We start from the raw sequence: 27,213 nt of genomic DNA, 5'->3' as shown, positions 1-27,213 counted from the left end.
CAAGATCAATCTGCTAAAATCAGTAAATACAATAGATCTTTTTAAGATCTGAAACAGTTTTTTGTAAAACTTATATTTTTCGAAATATTTCACCGGTCCGATATTTTGCTCCACCCTGTATATACATATATATATTGCGGAACTAAATATTTAACACACACACACACACACACACACACACACACACACACACACACACACACACGCACGCACGCACGCACGCACGCACGCACGCACGCGCGCGCGCACACACACACACACACACATGTATGTAAATATCGATTTTTATTTATTTCGTGAATAAATATCAATGTATCACTTATACTTATAACATACGTCTTACTACTGCGGATGACCATATTTCATTATTTTGACCCTTTATATCTTGGGAAATATTGACTTTTGGGACTTGGTGCAATGATAATTTTTTATCAGCATGGCGAAAACTATAACATAGTGAAATTTCAGCCAATTTGACCGAAAACCATTTTCCATAGGTTTTATGCGGAGTCCTTTCAGCACATTTGGATGTTAATGGGTTAAATAATATGCTATAGTTGGAGAATGAATTCAAATTTTAAATTATGGAAAAAATTGCAGAAACAATAGTTACTTCAAAATTGAAATGAAACTGAATCCAAATTTCGCATATTTTTGTTATTTTGTATAATTAATAAAAATATTAAGTTTAATGTTTTTCTGAATTTTTTAGGTTCATCCTCTAACTACAAGCATATTATTTAAGAAACTTTTTGGTTTGATCTCAGATCACTAGAACGGGCATTATCTTTTTCGCTAATTGCAGCTTTATTATTTTGCTATTTTATGAGTTCGGTCACATACTGCATATTTATTTATAGATTTTTCTAAATAACAAAAATAGTAATATAAAGTTTAATAGTCACTTAATTAAAATATAAAATTTCAAAACATTCGACTGATCTATTTTCGCAAAATTAATTCCCAAAAGTACGTTCTTTTTAATAACGTTACATTAGTCTGGCTCTGGTCTAAAAAGGAGTTTATCCACTTAAACCAAAATGTTCAAAATTTTATAAAAACCTAACGTAATCTTTGTCGCGGTAAAACACATTAGTAGTTAAAGTCTTGTGCGATTTGTCTGCACCGTTAATGAGAAATTTTATGTAACTTTATGACGGAAGCAATATAGATGATTATTGTTTCAGTGCAATTCCGTAAAAAATTCCGTAATACTATTCAAACTTTGCTGTTGTAAATGTTACATATTAGGAAAAACACGGCAAAGAAAGAATAGTATTCATTAGACCGTTTAATGTATAATCGATAGATCAGAAAAATGCTTGCTGTTTTATGCTTTAAATGACGTTGTATTAAGCGACATGTGCACTGAAAAAAGGATTTTATTGTCGAAATGAAAATTTCGTATACCGAATCAGAATTTGATTAAAACGAGATCAACTAAATGTTTGAAATTAAATAAAAAAATGTAATCGCTGCTTGTGTGTTTTGATGGTAATGCCAATTAAATCGTATCAAATATTTTAGTTCCAAATTAACATTTATTATTTAGATAGTGAAATAAATGTATAAAAATTTTTTTTAAGAAATAGTGAGTAGCTCCTTTGATGCGCTATTGAAAATACGCTCCTTCGACGTTATCGAAATACATGCCCGATGAATAAGCTCCTTAAAGACATTTTCGTGTCTCGCATTGCACGTAGATCGTCCAAGAAACGTGTCTCACATGCAGAACACGCAAGTACGACACACGTGCGAACCCGCAGACAGGTAATATTCCAACATCCGCAAGTAGAGCAGACGCCGTTATGTCCCAATCGCGGCAACAACAGAATGCCAGCAGGGCAACGTCGGCGTTTTACAGCGAAGTTAATGAATCAGCTTTAATTGCTGAGCGACGAACGGTAAACTCATTACTGGAACCGATTACGATTCAGCTGCTCGTCATCGTCCATGTCGAAACGTCCAGATATAACGCGTTATTACGGCTCAGCCGGCCGTTCATTATGAGACTCAAACGATTCGACACACGATCTCTTGAAAGTGCTTAGCATCGAACACGGATGTTCGCGATTGCTGTTTCATATCGAGCGCGATTTTTATGTCGGATAGACAGACGAAGCAGTCGTTAAGCGTGACGCTAGACCTAAGAAAATATCATCTGATCTCATGCAGTCTTAACAGAATTCTTCTAAAATCAAAAGGGATATATTCTAAGCACAATATTATTCCTCTTCATTAGAAAAGAAATATTCTTTCGAATAAAAGTTTTCACTTAGAATCCGACTGCGGATGATGAGGAGAAATACTCGTGTGATTTGAAGTTTATTTCTATAAATAAACTTTATATCCCACAAATCAATTTTCAAGTAACTTTTTCTCAGTGTAGAAAATAAACTAGAAAATAGTCAGTAACTGAAAAATTTTGGTTACTGTCTTATATTTGTCTGGTATTACTACCTAAATTCTGCTTAGTCGACGCTTGTTTCGATAGTACATTGAGAACAAAATATTTCAAAATTTATTGGAGATTTATTTTTGTGGAATATAAGGAATTTATCCACAGAAATAAACTTTATATTCCGCAAATAAATTTTCAATTTTTTTTTCAGTATAACTGCATGAAGGGAATTTTATAGTAAAACTAACTATACGATTTTATTATTGAGGAATAGATCGATATTCTATATTAATTTACTATTCTTTCATTTTTTATATATTATAATATATATGCTATTTATATTTTAGGAATTGAAATATGCTATTAAAATACTTGCTATGTTTTTAGCAGAATTTGCTATGTTCCTTAGCAAAATAAATTTCACACATTGACAGTCCATATTCCTGAAGTATTAAAATATAGTAAAATTAAAAACAATTTATATAAAAAAAAAGAAAAAACTACAATAATCTCTCCGCGTAGATAGTAAAATTAATTAGTTTCTAAATAATAGTTATAAATTTACAATCAATTTCTAATCAATTTTTTTACTCTGATTCTTAATTCTTTTTTTTTTTTAATTGCTAACACAATGTTAAACGTTTTGGTTTTTTCCGACTCTATTCAATAGAATTATCTATTTTTAACAGAAATTTAAGATTAATCACCGAATTTCAGTAAATAGCTATTAAAAAAGACCGAAATCGAAACAGTCTTGTATTAGCTCCTAAAAATCTATTTCATGCCTAACTCACCGTGGAAATATTTATTAAATGTTTATGTATATTTGTATAAAAATGCAAATTTCTTTAGATTTTTTTATATATTTATATCTTCTCCATTTCTGTATTTTGACGTTTACTATGATAGTCATTTCAAAAGAAGTTAATAAAACTAACATCTGTAGTACTAACTTCACACTATTCAACTTCGTTGTGGTAAATGTGTAAAAAATATTAGCCACAATTTTGTCAGTTTTAAATAAACGTAAATTAACTAGCTATTATTTACTAATTAGTTTGTTCTGATTAATATCTGGTTAACTTTTGGTTACACTTAGAAAAAATATTTGAAAATTCAATTGTGAATGATAAAGCATTTACAGAAATAGACTTTATATATCTCACAAATAAATTTTCAACTATTTTTTTCTCGATACAGAAAGTAAGAACTAGGAAGTTTTGACTGGATATAATCTAGATATCAGTTACTAGTTTGTTCAATCTTGCTAACTTTTAACTACTTTTGATCTAGAAAATACTTTTCTATCAACGTCGTCAATTAAAAATTTGAAAATTACCCACATATTGGTTAATAATTAATCAGTTTTAATATCTAGCAAACCTAAATAGTAAAAACTGATTAATTTCTAATACATGATCAGCTCCGTCCGGAAATGTTTCGACCCGGATATGTAAGAATTGCAGGAAATAATATCTTGCAACTAGAATACTTTTTTTGGATAGTAGTATATGTCTCTTCCGGTTTTAGAAGAATCTCCATTTGAAGCTATATACAAGAGACTTCTGCTAAGGACATTTTTTCTCAGATATATCACACGAACGTGAAAACACAATTTACGCTTCTTACACAAAATCCTCGCACGGCGAATACGACGTGCGTGTTCACAGTTTCTACGCATCGAATAAGGAACAAGGGGACATAAAGTCTCGGTTAAAAGACCGTAACACGACGTGCGCGCGGCCGTAAAAGGAGCAACCTTCTCGCCGTGATCTTGAAATTAATCAATTTGACCCATTTCCCAGCGGAACTTGTTAAGCGGCGCGCGCGAGAGAAACTGTCCTCTTCTCACTTCCGTGTAAAATCGCGAGAAAATTGTAGTGTGTAACGCGCGCGCACGTGAACGATGATGATGATGATGATGATGATGATGAACAATGGATCGTACACGTCCGACGAGAAACACGCTTCGCTCGTTTAAAGCGCACATACTGCGTAGCAGCTAATGCATCCCTCCGCCTTCCCCTCTGCTTGCTTGTCCTCAGAAAAAAACGAAGTTAGAAAGAAAGTTCTAGCGCTTACGAGGAATTTAACAATCTGCAAAGACACGAGTATCACGAGATCGTACCTCGAGATGACCGCAAATAAGCGCGAGTCTCTACTTTAATAACTTAATCATATGCAGCTCATGCAGCTATACAGGGCAGACGCGAGACACGCGGAAGTAGAAAAAATCCTGGAACATTATGCTATTACAGTATATAATTTTAGTTGTATAACGTTTAGTTGTATAACGGTTACGTAATCGCTGTAATCGCATGCCATCCATTTCATACAATCATAGGAGATTGTTTAAGCGGATCGAGTGTGCCGCACGGACACGGCTCATGGCTCATATATTGGCGCGCGCGAAACGTTTATGCCATCGATTTCCAATTAAACGCGAAACTCGATTATTGCGCGAGCACGAGCGCGTGGGTAACGTGAGCTAGAATGTTTACTGAGGAAAAAATGTCTAGTAATTGTAATTTCATAGAAGATAAGTTCATAGAAAATGGCAAATTATGATGTACATTCATGAAAATGATTTCCTAACTGATTTCCTAATTTAATATCTTATTCATTTATCTTATATTTCTGATTTAAAACTGAACTTATTTATAATATTATTTATTAGAAAATATATTGAATGAATTGAAAAGTATGAATGAAAATATGATATAAATGAGAAAAAAGATGTTTGCTAATTATAACTCTATAATCACATAGAGAAATAATCGTTATAAATGGTAAAAAAACCAATTTTTTTTATTAAACTCTATACTATAATGTTAATGATAATGACCTTATGCATGCTACCATTTTCACGTTAAAACTACCAAAAAATATGGTTGGAGTCAAAGCATAATTTTAGTCACATTTTTCTCTGTCTGTCAGTCTGACTTATATAAATTTGTGTTGCTGTATTTTATCATGGAAACGTAACCACGCATTTATAAAAATCTTTCTGCAAACTTCTCGTATATTTTCGAGCTTCTAAATTCAGTTATAAAACATACGGAAATGTTCCTTGAAATTTTCGTTAGCGTAGCAAACATGTGCGGTGTATACAAGTTTGCAAAATTTTCGTATCAAGTAAATATTTATGCCAACTGACAGCTCAAGATATCAATTTTAAAATTTTTTAGCGTTTTCGTCACATATTGAGTAATGCTCCAATTCATTGTTGCATGTACTTGCGGTGTATAAAGGCGCTTGTAATCCTGTGCAACCAATACGACGTAAACTTTGCAGAAAAAGTTAGCATTTCGCCGTAAAGTTTTGAAGTATGGCATCCCCTTAAGACAATGCTGAACATATATAGAAAAAAGACATGAAAATGAGATATAAAGTTAATTTTTCCGCGAAATAAAGTTTATTTTTCCGCGAAATAAAGTTTATTTTTTTGTGAAATAAAGTTTATTTCTATGAAATCAAAGTTATTTCTGTGAAATAAAATTTATTTCTGCGAGAATGAATTTTATTTGTGTTTCACACACAAATAAATTTTCATGTATTTTTTCTCAGTGTAAGATCCAACTGAATACAGGTCAGCATTTATCAACGACACCGTGTTTTATCCAAACTAGTGACTAGTTCAAACTCTGTATTCTAGTAATTTTAACGTGAATGTGCGATATCGTTTCATAGAGGAGACAGATAAACATTTACTGTTCAAAAATCGCTACAGACCGTAATCTTAATCGATCGAGACAAATCTTTTTTAAAATTAATTATTAATGAATTTCAAGGAAAACTGTAAAGCTCGATTTTAAAAAAAAGCCCCCTAAAATTTGCAATATTAATAATAATCTGGAAATTATTTTTAACCAAAAGTTGAATTAGAAGAATATTATTTTTAAAGTTACTTTTGCATCAAGTTATCTTACAAAAGGATTTTTGGAGTCGTTGAATACGAATCTGATGTTAAAATTAGAATTTGGCTATTGCCTGTCAATCTCGCTACAAACTTTAAAGAAAATACGTTTTTAGCGTGAATAAGGCCACATTAGAGATTTTGGAGATTGCTGAATACAAATCCCATGTAAGAATTAGGATTTGATGGTTAACAATTATCAATATTGCTGTCAACTATAAGAAAATGCATGTTTCTTAGCAGAAATAAGGCCGCATTAGGATTTTGTAGATTGCTGAATGCGAATTTAATGTCATAATTTACAGATTGTTATTAATACTGCAAATTTCATGGAACCTTCTTTAAAAATCGAGCTCTAGTTTTCTTTGAAATCTACCAACGATTAATTAAAAAAAAAATTCGTCTTGACTGCTTAAGACTTATGGTTTGTAGCGATTTTTTAATAGTAAATTTTCATTTGTTTACTGTGCGTCGGTCAGGATTGACGCGGAAAACAAGAAAGGCGGGCTGAAAGGTCGAAAGCGACGATTTCACTGATCTTGGAGTGTCATACTTCGACCTAATTCCCAGCATGCACTACGCAGGAAAATTCTCCTGCGTGATTTTCTCCCGCGATTTCCAGCTGCGCGCTTCCCCACGGCGGCCCATTCGCGCCGCTGGTCGAAAATTCAAGATCGAAAGGTCGATATAAATCATAATAAGCACAATGGTGCGCTTAGACGGTGAAGTTAATTTAACGGGATTGTGCGTCGGCAAACCTCTTTTCCCGTACGTTCATTCGCTAATAAGCGCGAGTTAAGATCGGCCGAACAATGGAAAGATTGCATCTCCTCTTCCGAATTTCGCGCTCGAATCTCTCGCACACGTTTCTGATAACGGTCAACAAATCCCCGGTCTCGCAATAATAAACTTGTTTACCGTTCGCCGCTCTTCGTCCGCGCGTACATCACGGATTTATCGCGACGATGAAATGTCACTGCGCCACGTCCGGCTGTGCTCGGCGAATTGCACGGAGATATTATTGTAGCAAAAACCGCAACAAAATTTTACAATTTCGGACCAGAGATTGATCATTGATCGATTAAAATGTTAGTTTACAAAAATAATCGGAATCAATAACTGAAATGAATCAATTGTTATATACAAGACGCCTGACAATAAGTGGGAAAACGCGTTTTTGTGAACTAAAAAATAGTAAAATACTTAAATACTTATTTAAATGATAACATTTTTACTTAAATCTGTATTCTTTTATTGAGATTAAATACAAGTACATAAACAATTGCTTTCGTCAAAAGCTAAGGTTTTCTTAAAGAGTTTTAAAAAAATGTATATTTTTTTATTTGACAAGTATTTTATATTAGTAAATATGTTATAAGTAATATATTAGTAAATATGTTATAAGTAAATATATAAGTAAATATGTTATTATAGTATCCACCGAATATATATTTATACTATTCCTATTATGTTTTTTCTTCTTTTAGTGTACATGTAGGTAAAAAAAAGCTGAACACAAAATTCCTTCACCATTTGGTGAACAACCATGTAAAATTGAGTTATCAAAGAAAATTAGCAAATGATTACACGTTATGCAGAGTATGACAGTAAGTACGATTTCTGTTGCGTGCTTGTATTATTATTGTTATTATTATTTTTACTATTATTATTGTTATTACTATTATTATTATTACTACTATTATTACTATTATTATTATTACCATTATTATTATTATTAATAGAAGAAAGTAGGCTTGTAAATATTTAGTCATTCCGATCTATAAAAGATCAGAGTTTGTAACAGTTTCTTCTTTCCAGCGTTTTAGAGAAACTTTAAGCTACTTATAAACTTCAAAATGATATTAGGGACCCCTTTACTTCAACAGGTGTTCCTGTTATCGTTGCCTGAGCATATAATGCATTTATGTGAGAACGGTTATGCACGATCCACTCGCTAATCTTTAATTAACAACTCAAAATTTTGCATTGTTGTTCGCGAAAGAGTAGAGGAATTTTGGATCCAGTTTGCACATGAGCGCTTTCCTATCTATCGTCAGACGCCCTGTATAAAATCACGAATAATTTAATAGATTGACGAGATTAATTATTAGTCAAATTTTGATTTTGATAATTTAATTAGTCGACTGAGTTGCTCTCATAATTTTATGCATGACGATTGATTTACTTTGACGATTTATTTATTTGCCGATTATTTTAAGAAGAAAGTTAGTTTATAGAAAGAAAGTTCCAACGTTTATTACATCGTACATTCAATAGAATTTACTTTTTCTATAATAATTTATACTGCAATGTCAATATAATTCAGTATAAAAATTATAAAGTAAAAATTGTAAAGTAAAATACAATTTTAACGTAGTTTTTACTACACTTTCTTCTTCGTGTATTGGCGGATAATGTGATAGAGGATAAAATCTCTCTTTGACCTCATGATCGGAAAATAGAAGATTATCTTTTATCCGACGACCCGAATTAAATGGTCCCATTTATTATCGACGTTATTCGCTTTAGAACGTTTCGCCGTAAATTCGAATATAGCTCGACTGACGACAAATATTGAGGTCTCTGTGAATAATATTCGATGATAAGGGAAGGACGGAAAAGGGAAAAGAAGGAGAGAGAGCCAATAGTGCCTTAGAGTCGTTTTTAATCCCCAGGGTCGTCTTTTCACCTCAAGTAAGACACTTGTGATCAATCTTTCTGAGCAATATTTCTTATGAGCAATATTATCGTTCTTTTTTGCGTCCCCTTCTCTCCCTCCCGCGGAATGCAGAGAAGCACAAAAAATAGAGACTCTCCGATCCCGGTCGGTTCTGTAACACGACGACGCGGCGCCTGAAAATCCGTAATGCGAAGGACGACGTATGTCGACCTTGATAATGCCAGGGATCTCTTCCGATGACTCATCATTCGTGGTCAAATGGCCCGAAATAAGCACGCCGTCGTTTGCTCTCTCGCAAGGATCTCCGACGACAGCGATCCTTCGTCGAAATGCGGATGAACTCTTTCCAGGACGAGCCGCAAACAGCCTTGCCCGCTGACTCAGGATGTTCGCGGGAAAAACGAGCGCACGTGAAATGAAGGTGTGTGCGTGTGTGTGAATGTATCTTAAAGATATTTCTACCATAGACTTCGTCAGAGATATGCAGGCGACACATGCGTCACGCAGGACGTCACAACGACGGCTCGCACTTGAACGGTGCCGTCATAGTCCGAGAATATAATGACGCGGACGAGACGTCGCGAAGCGGACGGGCCCGAGGATTGCCAAGGGAAGCGCGCTCCAGCGCGTTCTCCAAATTTGGTCGTGTGAAAGGATTAATCGTGTTAGGTACGCGGCGCTGACGAATGAGCAGATCGCCGACGTTCGAGTGAAATGAAGCGATTTGACTTGGTTTATCGAATAAGAGTATATAATCGCTACAAAAAATTCTCTTGCAGTCACAGCGAAAATCGCCTTTTAAATTTATTTTAAAAAAAAGTTACAAATTTTTATATTAACCCATTAACGCCCAAATGTGCTGAAATTTTACGTTGATTTGAGCCATTTATTTTACTACGGAAATAAGGTCTGTTGTTTATAAAGAATACTATTCCTACCAATTTCGATGTCGTTCTATCGAATAGTGTTCAGAAAATTTAAAAAAATCGCAATTTATATAAAATTTTTGCAAGATAAAATTAAAAAACGTATATTTTTAGGGTTAATTCCGCTATTTTCTCCATAAAAACGTGTTAGTATCACTCGGGAAAGTGTCTAAACGTATTCTCGACACTTTAACTTAAAAAATGCCATAGGTATTTTTTTCAACAAACATGGCGGTACCAAAATGGCGATCGATTTGAAGCGTTTAATTCAAATTTTCGTTTATATTTGGTTATCGAAATTGTTTTCGGGTCAATATTACTACAAAATTACATAGTAATTTACATAGTAATTATATAGTAAAACAACTTTATAAACCTCATTTCCGTAATAAATTAAATGGCTCAAATCAACGTAAAAATTCAGCACATTTGGACGTTAATAGGTTAATTTATGTTTCCATCACACGTTTCTCTTATGTTTGCAATAAATTAAAACAATTAAGTGAATATTTACGATTATTCCTCTGTGTATAATTTTACTCTACAAACTTGAAAGCGCACATATTTATCATTTTTTATAGAATTTTACCAACTTTTTTATGGAATATGAACGAACGAAAAGGAAAACGAGTGTACCAGATTAAGATGCTCGAAACATGTATGCCGTATGAAGGTTAATCAGAGTATAATCAATCACATCGAAGTTTGATTGATAATTAATTTCATCAATCAATGAAATTATTTGTAACTTTATATTTGATTAATTTAATAACTGACTCGCTGATTATTTTAGTCGGAAAAAATTTTAATCGACTAATTACTACACTGACACGAAGATACACGATGTGTCAGAGGTTCGGAATTTCTGCAATAATGTAAAGGCAATATTTCACCGGTCAGTCCTCGCGAGTTTCTGGCCAGCGAGTGTCCTGACCTGAACTTTCGTGCACGTCCGTGTTCGCTGCGCGTGACTAGCATGATGAAGTGTCAACTTCTTGGTTCTTTATATGCAAACAAGCTCGTATCTTTACCATACAATATCTCGATTCCGTTATTAAGTGCCCAGCGGGATTCACCGAACAGCGATTGCGGATGAGGGCCATATTTTTATGCAAGCGAGAAATTTCTCGTTCGTTACGTTGGTTATTTTCTCGTCGTCGATGTGCCAAACGAATTTTCCAAGTCAACATTAAATTAATGCCTAGATAAGAAGCGGCCTGTTCAATCTGTATGAAATTAAAAAAACGCAGTATCTAGGTTTTTCCCCTCTTTTCGTTGCAAATTAATTATTTATAGCTGTAATTCAGTCTCGTGAGTAAACTGGCTACACGAGGAAAATGAGAAAACTCTTGTGAAAGTCATCAGATTACCCCCTCCGACATCACACAGGATCGTGACAATTTTGTATTTGGCTTACTTTCAGTTACATCACTGTACTAAGAAAAGGAACTCGAAAATTTATTTGTGGGATGTAAAGTTTATTACAGAAATAAATTATTTCAAAGATTTCAGAAATCAACTTTATATTCCACAAATAAAATTTTAAATATTTTTTTCTCAGTGTGTTGTTGATATACTGAGAAAAAAATGCTTGAAAATTTATTTGTGGGAAAAAAGTTTATTTCACACAAATAAACTTTATTTCACACATATCAACCTTAAACCTATCTCACAAATAAATTTTCAAGTATTTTTCTTCATTTTTCCTCAGTATGGAGAAAAAATACTTGAGAATTTATTCGCGCGTGGAATAAAAGTTTATTTTACACAAATAAACTTTATTTCACGAAAATAAAAACTTCATATCTCATAAACAAATTTTCAAGTACTGTTACCTCGGTGCAGTCAACCGTTGTTACACCTAAACTATTAATGTCTCGTGCGACAACAATGTGTTGGATAGCTTTGATATCAGTATTGTTGGATTATCTGCTTATCTGCAATTGATACGTAGTCAATGGCAGTCCACGTTCGCGTGAGGTGATTACTTATGAGCGGCACCATTAGTCATAGGAGCTCGTTGTATCTGTTTCTAGGCTCATTATAAACAGCGGGACAAGGTGTTGACACGATAGCCGCGCTGGATATTAAAGCGGATTAGACGCGGACAAAACTGCAATACGCGCACGGTTCACTTCAACCTGCTGTTACCGCATTCAATGCGACATTGATATATCCGAAAGTTATTTCCTAATAGACCGTGACTCTCCCCGGCGAAAGCTACGTGAAAGTTTCGCGCGTTTCAATTTAGACCACACTGATCGCCGTGTCGGATAATCAATTGTGCAATATGTAACAAAACATAAATTAGGAAATATATTCGTGCATGTGCATAGTAACTGCACGAACGCGTGGATTGACGTAATTCGAATGATATTTTGTTTACTACTTTATACACGTAACATTCCTGTTCTTTTTCTTTTTCATCATCCCACGCGCGCGTCGGAGATATTTCTTTTATCATCCGAGATTGAGGAATTCGTTAAGGACAGAAAGATCGAGACGGTATTCCTGGCATCCGACGGAGGCTCGTGGCGCAGGTTTTTTTGCATGGACGGCGTCATTCGGTAAGAAGCAGGTTTTCCCGCTTCCATTTCCGTCTCAGACAGAAATGATCGTATCGTTCGCAAGTGAATCCGCTTGGCTCACCGTCGAGAAACAGCATAATATAAGTCCAGAGAGTCCAGCCCAGAAAGTCGTCCAAAACGCGGACCTTGATTTTTACAGGCACAGCGCGCGCGCGAACGACAAATTGCGTGCGCATATTTATAGCCCGAACGACATCGTCCGGGAGCAAATACTTTCGAGCATATCGCGGAGTGATCGTTTTCCGACAAGGAACGAGCGCTGAATCGATCGACGATCACCAAATATACGATTTATCGGCGTTGCGGTGTAAAGTCCTATCAAAAGCTATAGATCAACGATACCGTTCCGTAATCCGACAGTTCCAAGATCCACACTCGCGACGATAATCAATTACCCTCGAGCAAGAGGGTCATCCTCGTCATCGCGCGCACGACGCGATGCATCAAACACGTCTCAGCGAGAATGATGGATGGCGCGGACCTGCAAATCCGAGCGCGGTGCTTGCAAATTCGGTCGACCGTTGACATTGAGCTGCTCAAGTAGGGCAAGACATCAAATTATTGACACCCAATTATTGATCCCCCTTAGTTATTGGTACTAAAAAAGCCTGTTTTCTCAGGACCAACGCGACGCAAGTTTTCTTCTGAAATTATAGAGTGCAAGCAAAAAGCGCAGCAAAAAGTTCAGTACGTTTGTCGTTAGAGTTTGTTTGGGCGAATCCCAATAGGCCATCTCATATTCTTCTTTTCTACAAAATTGTGTAAAACCACAGACTTGTATATTTAAGTCGAAATTTTGATCTCACTTGCGATCTTAATACTTTATTTAACGTCTACTTTGATATTCTGAAGTCTATATCAATTTCCATTGATTCTATTTAACTTATTAGCTTTACCGAAAAGTTCTTTTTAGAACTTACAAATGGCATTTTGCGCGATTTTGCCACTTTGAAGTGCTAAGTAGGATTCCAGTTTCTATATGTATTACACATACGATCCTTCAGAATATACAAATGTTAAAAAATTCAGGTCCAAAGTAGGGCTAATATTTCGACTCGAGGAAATATACCGCGAATTCTTACGAGGCGACTGAAGCCAACAGTAAAGAGCAGACGTACATTGAAAGAAAAAGTTTCTGAGTCAATTTAACAAAATACCAGTACTCACAACAAATGATTTGTTGATATGGCACAGCAAATGACAAGGAAACCTACACAAGTGTCCGCTTCCAATTTTCATAAATTTGTAATACTTTTTTTTGTTGTACTTTTGTTGTACAATTTGTTGTACTTTAGATCAAAATAACAAATACGTTTTTTATTATATGTGTCCTTTCGCAAGTTTAGGGGGTAAAATGCCCCTTTGAAAAAAAATCGGTTTCTTTCATTCAAAGGAAATATAATAAAAACTATAAGAGATAGAAAAAAATATTTTGAATAAAAGTTGAATGGTTGATTAGTTCTTTACAGAAATTATTTGACAAAAAAATTTTTTTTGTTAATATTATAATAATAAAAATTCTTTTTTATTTTTTCAAATCATTTCTGTAAAGTGCTCTTGTTAGTTGTTAGTGTTAAGAATAAATGGTTTGCTACTTTCGCTGCTCTAAGCAATACTTGTGTAATGAAGACATAACTAATTTACCTAACGTATAACCCTAAATAGACAAAAATAGATGTACTTTGTACCTCAAGGCAATGTATGTTTGAATATTAAAATGATAAATAATGAAAAATGATTTGCAACGGTAATTGTTCGATCTGTGTCCCTAACGACTATTAATCAACAAACGAGCTTTTGTTCTGATAACCGAGATTTTTGTCAGTGTATGCTGCACAGACTTTTATATAATATTATCTAGATTACTATCAGATATACTCAGACATGCACTCAGAGAAGAGAACGGTTGATTTAACTAAAATTATAGTTATTTTTAGTCCTAACCATATTTCTATAGCAAAATGGTAGTGGTAACATACATATAAAGTTATTATCACCAATATTATAGTAGAATTTAAGGGAAAAATGGTTACAATTTTTGGTTATAATTTATTTTAATAATAATATAATTTATATTAATAGTAATATAATTTATATTAATAGTAAAATAGTAATTATTTCACTGTGTGATTATATAGCTACAAATACCAAACATTTTTTTCTAAGTGTAATGCACATATAAATCCTGTACCATATCTCAGGAAAGCAAAATAAGCATCTACTGTGAAAAATGAGCTCAACACTTAACCCCTTCAGATTTATTTCTCACAATATAAAAAAATATTTATACATTGGGTATTAGTGGTAAGGGTTTAATAAAAATAGAAATATATAAAAAAATCAATATCGAATTTTCCGAGTTTTCCACCCAGAGATCGCAAAGCAATAATTTATAAAAAATAATAATTTTACAAGGCTTCAAAGTGTTATACAAAATTGTGCACATAGAGTCTAAATGGGTTAAAGAACGCATAGAATACATGAAACAAAGGAAAAAAAACTCATAATATTAAGATGCCTTGATTTTAAAGTTGATCAGTTGAACAACTGATATACAGGGTGACACCGAACAAGCTGGCCAAACTTCGGTACCGTATTTTACTCTTCCTAAGGATAAAAAAGGTCATATAAATATAGGTCCGGAAACTCGTCCTTTTCGAGATATAAATTGGTAGAGGAGGACCAATTGCCTGGCCTGCATGCTCTCCTCTGACTTAATTCCTTTAGATTTTTATTTGTGGGGACATCTTAAAAGTTTAGTCTATAATAATAATATTATTGATAGTCTGGAAACACTCAAAAACCAGATTATTGCCACATTTGATAAAATTTAGAATACACCAGGAATTTTATAAAATGTGGCAATAATCTGGTTCGACAGTCTCTGCAACGTCGATGTGAAGCGTATATTGTTGCAGAAGGAAATCATTTTCAGCAATTTCTTTAAGTAAGCTTTAAACATTCCTACAATACTCAATCATAAACAAAAAAGTATTTATATCTCAAAAAGGACGAGTTTCCGTTTCTATGTTTATATGACCTTTTTTCATCCTTAGGAAGAGTAAAATACGGTACCGAAGTTTGGCCACTTTGTTCGGTGTCATCTTGTGTCACTTTGTTCGGTGTCATCGTGTCCTTTCTGAAATGTGACTGCTATCCCGACCACCATTTATACTTCGTATCAATTTTTCGACCATATACTACAATATAAATGTTAGCAGACTAGGTATTGTATAGATATCTGTGGTATTGTTAAATAAGGCGCTTTCTTTTGTTTCCCTTATATCATTCTCTTCTACAGTACTGAAGGAAAATAAAAGAGAGAGTGAAACATAGTTGAAGGAAGATAGAACTATGATTGCTTTTTCTTTTTTCCTCTCTCTACCGGATAGAGAATTAGACAAGTAAAGCATCTTGCTTTTTACACGGGAGAGGAAATTATAGTTTTCTTTTGCAGATAAACTCTTTTCAATTTTATTATGTTTCTAGCAGGGCAGGAATAAACTGCTAGTGAGATTTATCTTGCTAAAGAGCACAGTAAATTTCGCTGGAATGTTACTATGTTTTGCTAGAAACATAGCAAATTTTTTAATAGTACACACATCACTTTCTAAAATATAAATATCACATATTCACTTTCTAAAATATAAATATCACATATTTACTTCATTGAAATATAAGTAGCACAAATGAAAGGACAGCCAATTACTACAGAAAATACCAACATATTTTTTGGTTACAAAATTCTATAATAATTTTAATTATAAAATTCTCTTCCTGTATTGCTCTCTTCTACTAATGCTGACTTCGTTCCTTTATTGGGAATATGCAGTCTATCTCTACATGCAAAAAAGTTACTAAGAGTCATCATATAACTTAGTCAGCTAAACCGCGGTAGCTGATTCAAACTTAGTCAAAAGGTTAATCGTTTTGCTGTCACTGCTAAGAATTGGCTATGACAACTAAAATGCATTCGCTATGAAATACAAATATATTAGGTGACATTAACCCCTTGAATGTGTAGCGAAAATGAGATTTCCCTGCCACCAGTGTGTAAAAAAAAATTGTCTTGCATTTCAACTACAATTTTAGCATAAAGATTTTCGAGGTCGCTGAATCCGAATATGATATCAGAATTTCGAAATTCAAAATGGCGGATCCAATATGTCGGATCGAAATTTGGAAAATTATTAGATTTTTATCAAAATGATTATCCTAAGGTTTTCGAAATCGCTGAATCCGAATATGATATCAGAATTTCGAAATTTAAAATAACGGATCTAAAATAGCGGAATAAATTTGAAAAAAAGTTGAAATTGGCATCTTGGGATTCTAAGATCGCTGAATCAAAATCTTCTGAATATCAGAAGTTCTTCAGAAAATCTTCAGAATATCAAAAGTTAAAATTGTACATACAGTTTCTATTACCAGGGTGAAATAACTAAAAGTATATAGTAATTTGAGAGAAAAATACATTATGCAAAAACCTTAAAATTACAATTTTTATAAAAATTCAATTATTTTTTTTCACATTTTAATCCGCCATATTGGATCCTTCATGTTGCATTTAAAAATTTTGACATCATATTTGAATTCAGCATCCTCGAAAACTTTAATATAATCATTTTTGTAAAAATTTTTTTTCCAAACTATGATCCGCCATATTAGATCCGCCATTTTGATTTTTGAAATTTTGATAACATATTCGGATTCAACGATTTCGAAAACCTTAGGATAATAATTTTTATAAAAATCCAATAATTTTTCCAAATTTCGATCCGCCATTTTGAATTTCCAAATTCTGATATCATTCAGATTCAGCAATCTCGAAAACCATAAGATACTAAGTTTCATGCAAATCACAAAAGAGTAAATTAGTTTTTTTTTTAAATGTACATATATGTACATTACACTGGTAGTTCTTTTTTTTTACACATATGATACATACACACTCAAGGGGTTAAAAATGCACATTATTTCAAGTAGCTAAGAAAATGGCAGTTATTCCTAAATTTCTTATCGTATGCATATATTAAAGAAGTTTGCCGCACAGCTACAATCATTTGCTACAGTCATTTGTTTCTAGCAGCTAATATTTCTCGCTGTAGCGCCTAAGTTTAAACAGCGAATAAATTTAGCTTCGGTAGTATCGATATTAGCTGTCCCTATTTTAGCGACACATCTTATCTGTCACAGCTATTTTTTAGCTCTGGAAGCTAGTTCTTTTTTGCGTGTATAAGTCTATGTACAAACTTTATTTTTTAACATGTCTATACATATTATCAAACTTTTCTTTCCCATATAAATTTCTTTCAATTTTATTATGTTTCTAGTAGGACAGGAATAGATTGTCAGTGAGGTCCTGTTAAGGGACACAATAAATTTCGCTGGAATGTTACTATGTTTCACTAGAAGCATAGCAAATTATAGATTGATAATATATGTGGACATAGAAAAAACGATTTCTGTCGTCAAACATATATGACATATTAACTACAATGCTGGTTGCAAAAAGAAACTAGTTTTTTTCTCTAAAATATGTAATGATAAAAATGTCTCAAATAATGTCCAAAAAAATATGCCTAAAAATATTTCAATAACTAAGGGCAATGTCAAAAATTAGGTGTTCTAATCGTATTTTATCTTTCCTGCGGAGGTGCTCGTCGACTTGGTCAAGAGAGAGGACAGAGAAAAAGAACAGCGAGGGAGTGAAAGGGGAAGAGGGGGAGGAGGAGGAGGGAGAGAGGCCGAGGGGACCGCGAATTCGCCGTGAGGAAGGAAGGAAGGGCGCGAGGTGTGCGCGAATGGGGCAGGACGATGCCTTTGGCCGGGCAGTCGTAGTTCACGAGCGGCGACATTGCACGCGCGGTTTCTTCCTACGGCACGCATTCGTGCGCGGAATTGTGCTCGCAGGACATAGCGGACAGGTGCAGAGGCAAGCGCGCACAGAAGAACGCACGCGGCACGCGGTGCTCGGCGGTCGAGTATCGTCGCCAGAAGCCGCGTCGCATAGCATCGTGCGTCGTCGCGGGACCACAGAGAGTGGGACGCGACACTGGCGCAGGGCCAGTAGGATCCACCAGCGATATAAAGATCAGCGGTCACGCGGCGCAGGAGGCTACTCGCTCGTGCATCGTCGCCCAAGTGCAGTGGGTGCACATCACGACAACGCGGCTCTCGTGACCACACAGTGTGTTGTGCGCCGCAGGTGGGCCGCGCCGAGGACGAGATCCGCGCGAGACTCCATCTCATCCTCGTGGTTGTCGTCGCCGAGGCGTCACCTTGGTTGCGCGAGGCGCGGAAGACCGACTCGCCGTGAGTCGTCCGCTTCAAATGAACTCTCGTCAGTGCACGTGCCTTAAAGCAGCCGGCTGCGGTCTCGGAGGAGCGCATCGAGGGAGACGAGCGGGACACGGTATTATAGACAATCGTGAGTGTGCATTAGTGCGTATGCAGGTTACCGCGAGAGAGAACGCATGAGATAGGGCTCGGCCAAGGGAGCGAGTAGCTCGATGGACCGCGCGTGGTTCCGATTCGTTATCTGTGAGATATAAGAATTCAAATAAAGCACCAATTTCCGGACATAATCTTGGTTTTGGTCTTTAAATACGAATATTTTTTACATAAAATATATATACATATATTGAATATGTGTACTGAGAGAAGAAATATTTATTCTGTGGGTACTACTAATACATTTATTTGTACTGACATAAAATATATTTTATATAAAAAAATATATATTTTCTTAAAACCTTAGTTTTTCATCAAAGCAATTATTTGTTCTATTTAAATGAGAGAATTTAGATTTAAGTAAGTATGTTATCAGTGTACCTATCTCAAATGAATGTTTTCCACCTTTTAGATTTCTTCTCTCAATATTCATATATTCGATGTTGGAAGTTTAAATATTTAAAGATCAAGGTGGTAAGAATGTCCGGGATGGATCACTGAGAAAAGAATAGTTGAAAATTTATTTGTGTGAAATAAAGTGCATTCAATAAATAAATTTCTGTGGAATAATATTTTTAGAGATATGAAGTTTATTCACAAAAATAAACTTTAAATCCCACAAATAAGTTTTTAAGTATTTTTACTCCGTGTATGTGTCTGGGCATTCGTACTTTTACTTTACTCGCTCGAAAAATAAAAAATTACAGGCAACTATATTGGGAAAAAGAGAGATATTGAAAAATTTATTTGCGGGATATAAAATTTATTTTCACAAAAATAAACTTTATTTCGGAGAAATAAACTTTGTATTTCACAAATAAATTTTCAAGTATTTTTTTCTCAGCGTAAGGAGATTGATCTACATGTGGAAGTGGGGGCTGAGCAAGTAGCAAAAAATGAAGAAACAAAAAGAGAAAGAGAGAGAAATGATCAAAATAAAATAATTAAAATAAAAATATCAAAAGTAACAGCAATTCTCGTTTATCGCAATTCTCATTTACGTGTAGCTGCAGCAGCTGATTGATGCATTCTCTCGCGGATGGAAACTTTTCAGGTCACGTATCTCTCGCGGCGACACTCTCGATAAACGCGTTGACACCGCGTGTCCCCGTCCATTTGTCTTCATATACGTATCTGTGCCATTTATCTGGCCGACGCGAAGGTTTAGGAGGTCTTCCGAGAAACATTAATTATAATGCGCCCGGTCGTCATCATGCGCCAGGATGTTGCTCATTATTGCCTATCCATCGCCGCCAGTAGGGAGAATGGTTCCACGGCGTTCGTTCGCGGCGGGAAGCGCGACTTCCACCAGACACCCCAACGACTCGACACGAGAAAGCCACGTATATGACTTGTAGATTTTATTCCGTCGACTATATCTCCGCAGATTAACGAGCCGATCTGCCTCGTGGATTGAAACAGGCGGCGTCAATACTTATCCGTATTCGCTCGCATTTCGCTCCAGGCACTCTCGACAAACGTATCCGGTCAGTCGCGCACTCGCGAAAGTTATGACTTCCGGCGCAGCGCGGCGCGACGCCACCACGACGACAGGCGACCGAGACGTTCGTGCGACGTGTTTAATTAATTACTCGTGTGTCTTGTTTTGCCAATGATAAGCTGCGCGATCGGCAAACCGATGCACTTTCACTTTAACATAACTCCGCCCTCGAAAAACATTCGGAAGCCAGCCAAGGGAAACCCCGACCGTGTTCGCGATTAGTTTCTTTTCACGATCGGAAACGCGCGACCGGTTCACGTTTTTGATCGGCCGATCGATAGGGAACAATACTTAGTGCTTTCGACGCGCCGATATTACGTAGGTGGTGAACGATAACTCCTCTGACATGAGAAGGGAGAAGGTGGAGAGAGAGAGAGAGAGAGAGAGAGAGAGAGAGAGAGAGAGAGAGAGAGAAAGAGACAATAAATCGGTGTAAATAGCCACTAGCTATCATGACGTGATCGTTTTATATGAACTGTTAAGACCGGTCAGAGTATCATCGCGCATTCATGGGAACGTTACATAATTCCGTTTCGCGAATCGCAGTGGAACGAGGACGGAAATGATGGAACGATATTGAATATCGAATATAAAGATCGTGTCTCTCCTTCACGAAGAACAAAGCTTCGTTGCACTTGCATGAAATTTGGTGGTAATAAACGAATCAATACGTTTTGGTTGAAGGAGACGGAATTTTTAGCTTCTAAAACAAAATTTGGGTATCATAAGAACTACAGAAATTTCATATTCTTCAAATATCTCCAGCATCCTTTTAAACAAAAGTAAATTTTATCCAACGCATTTTCTTTTAGTTATAATATCAGCAGAAAAATTATAGAAATTTAATTTTTTTTTTTTTAATCAGAGAAAGGACAAATCGTCGAGAAATGTGATTCTACTAATATTTTTGCGATTCAATAAAATTGAAGAAATTTATAATAAACAAACAAAACGTATATATTTATAAACGATAATGTTTTAAAAGTTCGGGTAAATTTTCTCATATTTAGAATTTTACACTGAAAAAAATAGTGGAAAATTTATTTGTGGGATACAAAGTTTATTTCTGTGAATAAACTTTATATCTTGTAAGAAAATTTTCAAGTATTTTTTTCTCGATTTGATACGAATTTTTTCTTTTTCTTATTTTTCTGGGAATAATTTGGCCGCGGATATCGGAGATCGACGCATACAGAGTATCGCAATGTGATCGCACGGTTAGTCTAACGTCGCACATACCGCGACCGCTTATCAAATTACGCAATTCGCGCACGAAGTCGCCGGTAGACGAAAAAAGTAATAGCCACACAGAGAAAGTGGCGTGTTGCGTGTTTAGTGAGGTTGGTATTGGTAACTTCTCGATTCATACACGTATTAAGAATACGATATCGAGTCGCGACGCGGTGTAACATAAACATATATGTATATTGTATTACGTGCGTGTGCATACCGGCCGTTTGTTACGGAATAATGCGAGAGCCATCGATTAAAACGCAACCGGAGAAAGGAGACGGCCGCGCAACGATACTCGCATCGAATGCTCCTTTCATGAAACGGCACAGATCCTTTCATAAACTCATGATCAGTATCACACCAATAATTTTGCATCAGACAACGCCTGACACAATCTTGGACCTACAGAGATATCTTGGAGCTCATGGAGATGAAAGTCGAGTGAAGCAGATTACAAAGAAATAAAAAGCTTTTCATAAGATGGAAATTCATCAATGAAATTAGTAAATTCAAATTTACTAATATAATTGAGATTAACTTCTTGACTATCAAGTGGCAAAGTGAAAAATTTTGGTATTCTACACGGAGAAAATATTGTAGTCAAGATTACAACAAAGTTTTTGTAATCTTGGACTATACATAATTATGACCGTGTTATTTGTTCAAGAATTTTATACACGTTTGACTTTTTACTACAAAATTATTGAATAATTTTTATATCGTATATCGTACATTAATTTATACTATAATTTTAGTATAGCCTAGTTTTATAAAAAACTGAATTACTTACAGTAATATAATTTTAATTATATATTTTACACGTTAATATAATTTTGATATTATATTATGTTGATATAATTTTATAATAGAGTTATTTAAACATTAATACAATTTTAACCTAATATTTATCGATGTTTTCTCCGTACATTCCACGCATGCTAACTCAATTGGCGGTAATAATAAAAAATTGTGTTAACTTCTACCGGTTATTAAGTCGAAAAGTTTACCATTTTTCCATTAAATTCTTATAGAAAGTTTGAATTTTATCCAAACTTCTTTTCAATTAAAAGAGAGATAGGAAATCCTCGTTAAGTATCTAAAAGAACACCGAGTCGATGTTGTTCATATTCGTAAAAACTTTTAATTCCTTGGCAATGGCTAATTTCGTGTTTTGTACTTTATTTGACAAACATGACAAAACCTCAACGTACCCAAACCCTCTTCATACCAATAACCTAATGCAAACAGTACTTACGACTGTTAATAGATGGGGATTGTTTACACATGTGTGTTGACAGTATTTATGAGCAAACTGTCAACGCCGCGACCGAAAATGTGCAGGTAGCGTAAAGAGACGGTATTCGCAACATCAGCACGTGTGCGTATTCGGTCCCTCTCACGAATGTTCATTTGGATTGCGCCCCTCGAATTGCGAACGACGAATTACACGACAAACAGGATCGTCGCCGGCGGAACCTTGCGCGCGACCTTGCGTGGGCCAGTCTGCTCCCCGCTTACCGGGCGATCGTCCTTAACTGCAAGCGTGGCGCGGCGTTTGCTGGCTTCGTCAGCGACGTGGATTGATGCGAGCGTGAGAATGCACGCCAAGTACGAAATGGTACATGAAAGAATGAAGATAAAAATGAAAGAGAGAGAAAGAGAGAGAGAGAAGAAAAGGAGAGGGAAGAAGAGGGGCAAAGAGAAAGAGATTCATTTATTATGTCCTGGATAGAGATGAAAATGATCCAGTTTGATGGTAACTTACTTGGTAAATTATTCGGTAATTTTGGAAAACTGGTAAAATGGTAATTTAAAATAAAATTACGGAAATAAAAAAATTTAATAGAAAGCTCAAAAGAAGTATTTAGCCTTTAAGATGACCATGTTATTTAACTCGTATTTTCCATAAAATATTTTAATATTGTATATTGATATATGATATATAAAATAGAAATTAGGAAACTAGGAAACTACACAGTAACTAGAAAAACTTAAAAAAAATTTAAAGTCGTAATTTATATTCTTCATACTTCGAAAACAGTCAATCTATATTTTTCATATCTTACAAGCCTGCAGCATTTTTATTTATTATCTTGCTGTTTCAGCGATTATGGTATATGATTGAAAATTTGTAATAGTATTTTAAGAAACGAATACTTTAATATTCTCGAAGAATTACAAATAGTTTCCTTTCTTTTATCTGAAGAATACGTCAAAGATTATGAGATGTATATTTGATGAGAATATATGAAGAATATTGTTTTATTTTATACGTTAGTGCAGATAAATGCGAATCTTTGTTCACAAAACTATAAAAAACAACGGATTTGACTAAAATTACCAATAAATTACCATATTACCGTAATTTTACCGTAAGTAATAGCCACTTTGAGCCTGACGGTAATTTTACATCTCTAGCTCTGGAATATAGTTCCCTCAAGCGCAAGAAGCATTACAGAAAATAAGTATAAAATTAAACAATAAAGTAAGAGAGAGAGAGAGAGAGAGAGAGAAAGAGAGAGAGAGAGAGAGAGAGCCGCTACGTCGGTCATCGTCTGGATGCCCAGAGTGTGATTCACATGCGGGATAAACCTGTTTGATTTGAAGCTGACGGACGCGCGGATGATTAGCGCGAGGAACGCACGTGCCGATCGGCACGAGAGGATAATTATCGGCAGGAATTCTGAACAACATCGTCTTGTCGTCCGTCTGTTTCGCGAGCGCGAGAAGAACGCGCTCTCGCTCGCGCCACACTAATTGCGCGCAGCTCGTTAAATTTCGCGCGACCATGTGCACGTGGCGACGTTGACAGTGCGAGTCGCGCTGTCAACGGCTTCGTCCTCTTCATCGGGCAGACGCGTGAGAATTGTGATTCCACCCGTGTAAAATGAGATGTACGGAAATCCCGGAATACTTCGAACGCGCAGAACTTCTTTCTTCCGCGAAGTCAGCAAGATTTGTCTCGTCACGGTATGCTCCGCTCGATGAATCGTCACTTTAATTATAAATTTCAGATTGTTCACGTTTTATTGTCGATGAGAGGTGGTTCTTCGGGCCAATCGCATAAATAGAACATTCCTTAGAATCTAACTGAGATATAATCCACAAAATAATTGTGGTCCGTATGGGAATTTCCCATACACTTAAGTATAGCATAGATTCAGATTTAGATTACCCAAATTTGTTTCAAATAAGTGTATCGTATTGCGATATTCATTGGGAATTCCATTCTTAATCCAAGTAGAGAAATATTCTGGTATATATAATAATATTCTAATTGAGGTTTATTCCGATTTTCCAAATAATTTAAGTTGCGATTCTAAGTGGGAAATTCAAAAACGAGAGAAAGGTTGTGTAAAAAGAGGGAAAGGAAGAGAGGAAACAGAAAATAACTAAGTAATAATTAATATTTTCACAATAATAATTTATAGAAATATAAGAAATATATTCTTTTAAAAATATAGGCTGTTGTATAATTATTTTTATAATTTGTTGACTGTTAATTGTGAATGATGCACAATACATTTGAATGTGTTTAATGTAATGTTAAAGTTTTATATTTGAAATAAGTAAGAATACAACATTAATATATTGTTTTATTCAAATGATTTATAATTTATTTCAAAGAGAAGTTGAGCGTACTTCTGTATTTTTAATTATAAAGTATACATAAATAATCAAAGCGTTTATATTTTGTTCAATATAAATGCAATATAGAAACCGAAAAAAGGAAACTTTGGAAAAATTGTCAATAGAGAAAATGGGATTTGTTTGAATTTCTCACTTAAAATCGTATTTTTGAAACATTATACGCTGCTAATTCGAATTTTCATGAACTCTCCAAGCAGAATCCATCAGACTCCTATCAGAAAATTTTTTAGGATCGGAAGTGTAATGTGTCAAACACATCCGAACGATTCCGAATGGAAAAGTTTTCCACTTTCCAAATAATGTTCAATAAGCTTTCTTTGATAATTTTTAATAAGTCTAAAGTTTCAGACTTTCCTCAAATAATTTCATTATTCAGTAAAGTGCCCAGTGTTCCAAAAATATTTGATTTTTTATTTTCTGTACTATCAAATAAAATAGTTGATATAAAAATGGAATTTTTTTTCTTATTTGATATCATAAAACTACACGCAAAAAATGATTTAGTAATATCAGCTAAACCGTGGTAGCTGATTCAAACTTAGTCAAAAAGTTAAACATTTAGCTGTCACTGCTAAGAATTAGCTATGACAGCTAAAATTCATTCACTATGAAATATAAATATATTAGGTGATATTAAAAATGCATATTATTTCAAGTAGCTAAGAAAATGGCAGTTATTCGTAAATTTCTTATCGTATATATATATATTAAAGAAATTTGTTGCATAGCTACAATCATTTACAAATAACAATTTGTTACAGTTATTTGTTTCTAGCAGCTAATATTTCTTGCTGTAGCGTTTAAGTTTAAATAGCGAATAAATTTAGCTTTGGTAGTATCGACATTAGCTGTCCCTATTTCAGTGACACATCTTATCTGCCACAGCTATTATTTAACTCTGAAAGCTAGGTTTTTTTTATGTGTATATCGATTCATAGTATTTTTATTTCAATTCTCTAAACAGAGCAGCCATGTTTAGGACAAGAACGCGAGGATTTCCAATTATATCATAGATAATGAATTTTGGGACAAATTTGGTCACTGAAGTCAGAATCTATGCTGCATCTGGGAAAGTCTTGGGTAATTTCTGTATGGGCGCTTACAAAAGAGAACACGATTAGCGACTTCGCGTCTAGAAGCACACTTAAAAGAATGTTGCAAGACTTGCCGTTCCGATTGATCGCGAAGGTGAACAGTCGAGTCGTTGCGGTTGCTGAAAATGCAGACGCGTTAACACGCAGACGAGACACACAGGGACACGTATTTATTGTGTGAATTACTACACCGCGCGAAGATCCGCTCCGTTCTCCGGGCGCGTCAGCGTTGCGAGAGATTGCGGTTTGACCTGTTTCTCCCGATTTTTCATCGTTCGATTCTGCCCGCCTGTTACGTCAAAAGCCACGAAGGCCACCGCGATCGCGCGACAGGATTCGTCGGCGAATTCTCAGCGAAAAAAAAATAAAATCCCGAGCACGTGGCGGACTGTTCTGGCGGTCTCGCCGATCGACCGTGTAACTCTCCTGTGGGTGTGCGAAAGCGAAGAGTGCGCGAATAACATTCGCGTGGATTTACCGAAATTTATCGCCGATTTTGCGTGCAATTTAATGGGAAAAATCAAGGCAACCGTTTGGCGATCGGCTCCGCGGCAATCGAAATTGTTGTTCGTTAACCTTGCCTGACTGGCGCGCCGCGGGTTTTACGGCCGCGAAAATACATAAACCGGTATTAACTCGTATATTCACCATGAATTACTTCGTATAGTCCCCCGTTCTTGCACAATATACACCGTGGGATTTACCCAAGGGTCGTATCGAAGGATTATCGACGCCATGCGGATTTCGCGGTGCATATTATAACGACGTTC

General features: G+C 35.2%; 2 protein-coding genes across 2 annotated transcripts in view; one reads left to right on the top strand and one right to left on the bottom strand.

Moving 5' to 3' along the window:
• The window catches only part of LOC116851812 (N-alpha-acetyltransferase 15, NatA auxiliary subunit), a 106,892-nt gene that overhangs the window by 48,531 nt on the left and 31,148 nt on the right, over window positions 1-27,213 (bottom strand). The gene's annotated exons all lie outside the window — the stretch shown is intronic.
• Window positions 18,638-27,213, top strand: part of LOC116851810 (serine protease filzig) — a 30,300-nt gene continuing 21,724 nt past the window's right edge. The window contains exon 1 of the mRNA XM_032831629.1: window positions 18,638-18,941. The gene's annotated coding sequence lies outside the window, so the exon portion shown is untranslated. The remainder of the gene's footprint in view (window positions 18,942-27,213) is intronic.

This window comes from Odontomachus brunneus, unplaced genomic scaffold (genome assembly GCF_010583005.1).
Source record: "Odontomachus brunneus isolate Ranch 3 - 2012 unplaced genomic scaffold, Obru_v1 Obru_scaffold_192, whole genome shotgun sequence".
Lineage (NCBI taxonomy): Eukaryota > Metazoa > Arthropoda > Insecta > Hymenoptera > Formicidae > Odontomachus > Odontomachus brunneus.
Note: the sequence above shows the minus strand (reverse complement) of the source record. Positions and strands in the feature narration are given on the sequence as shown.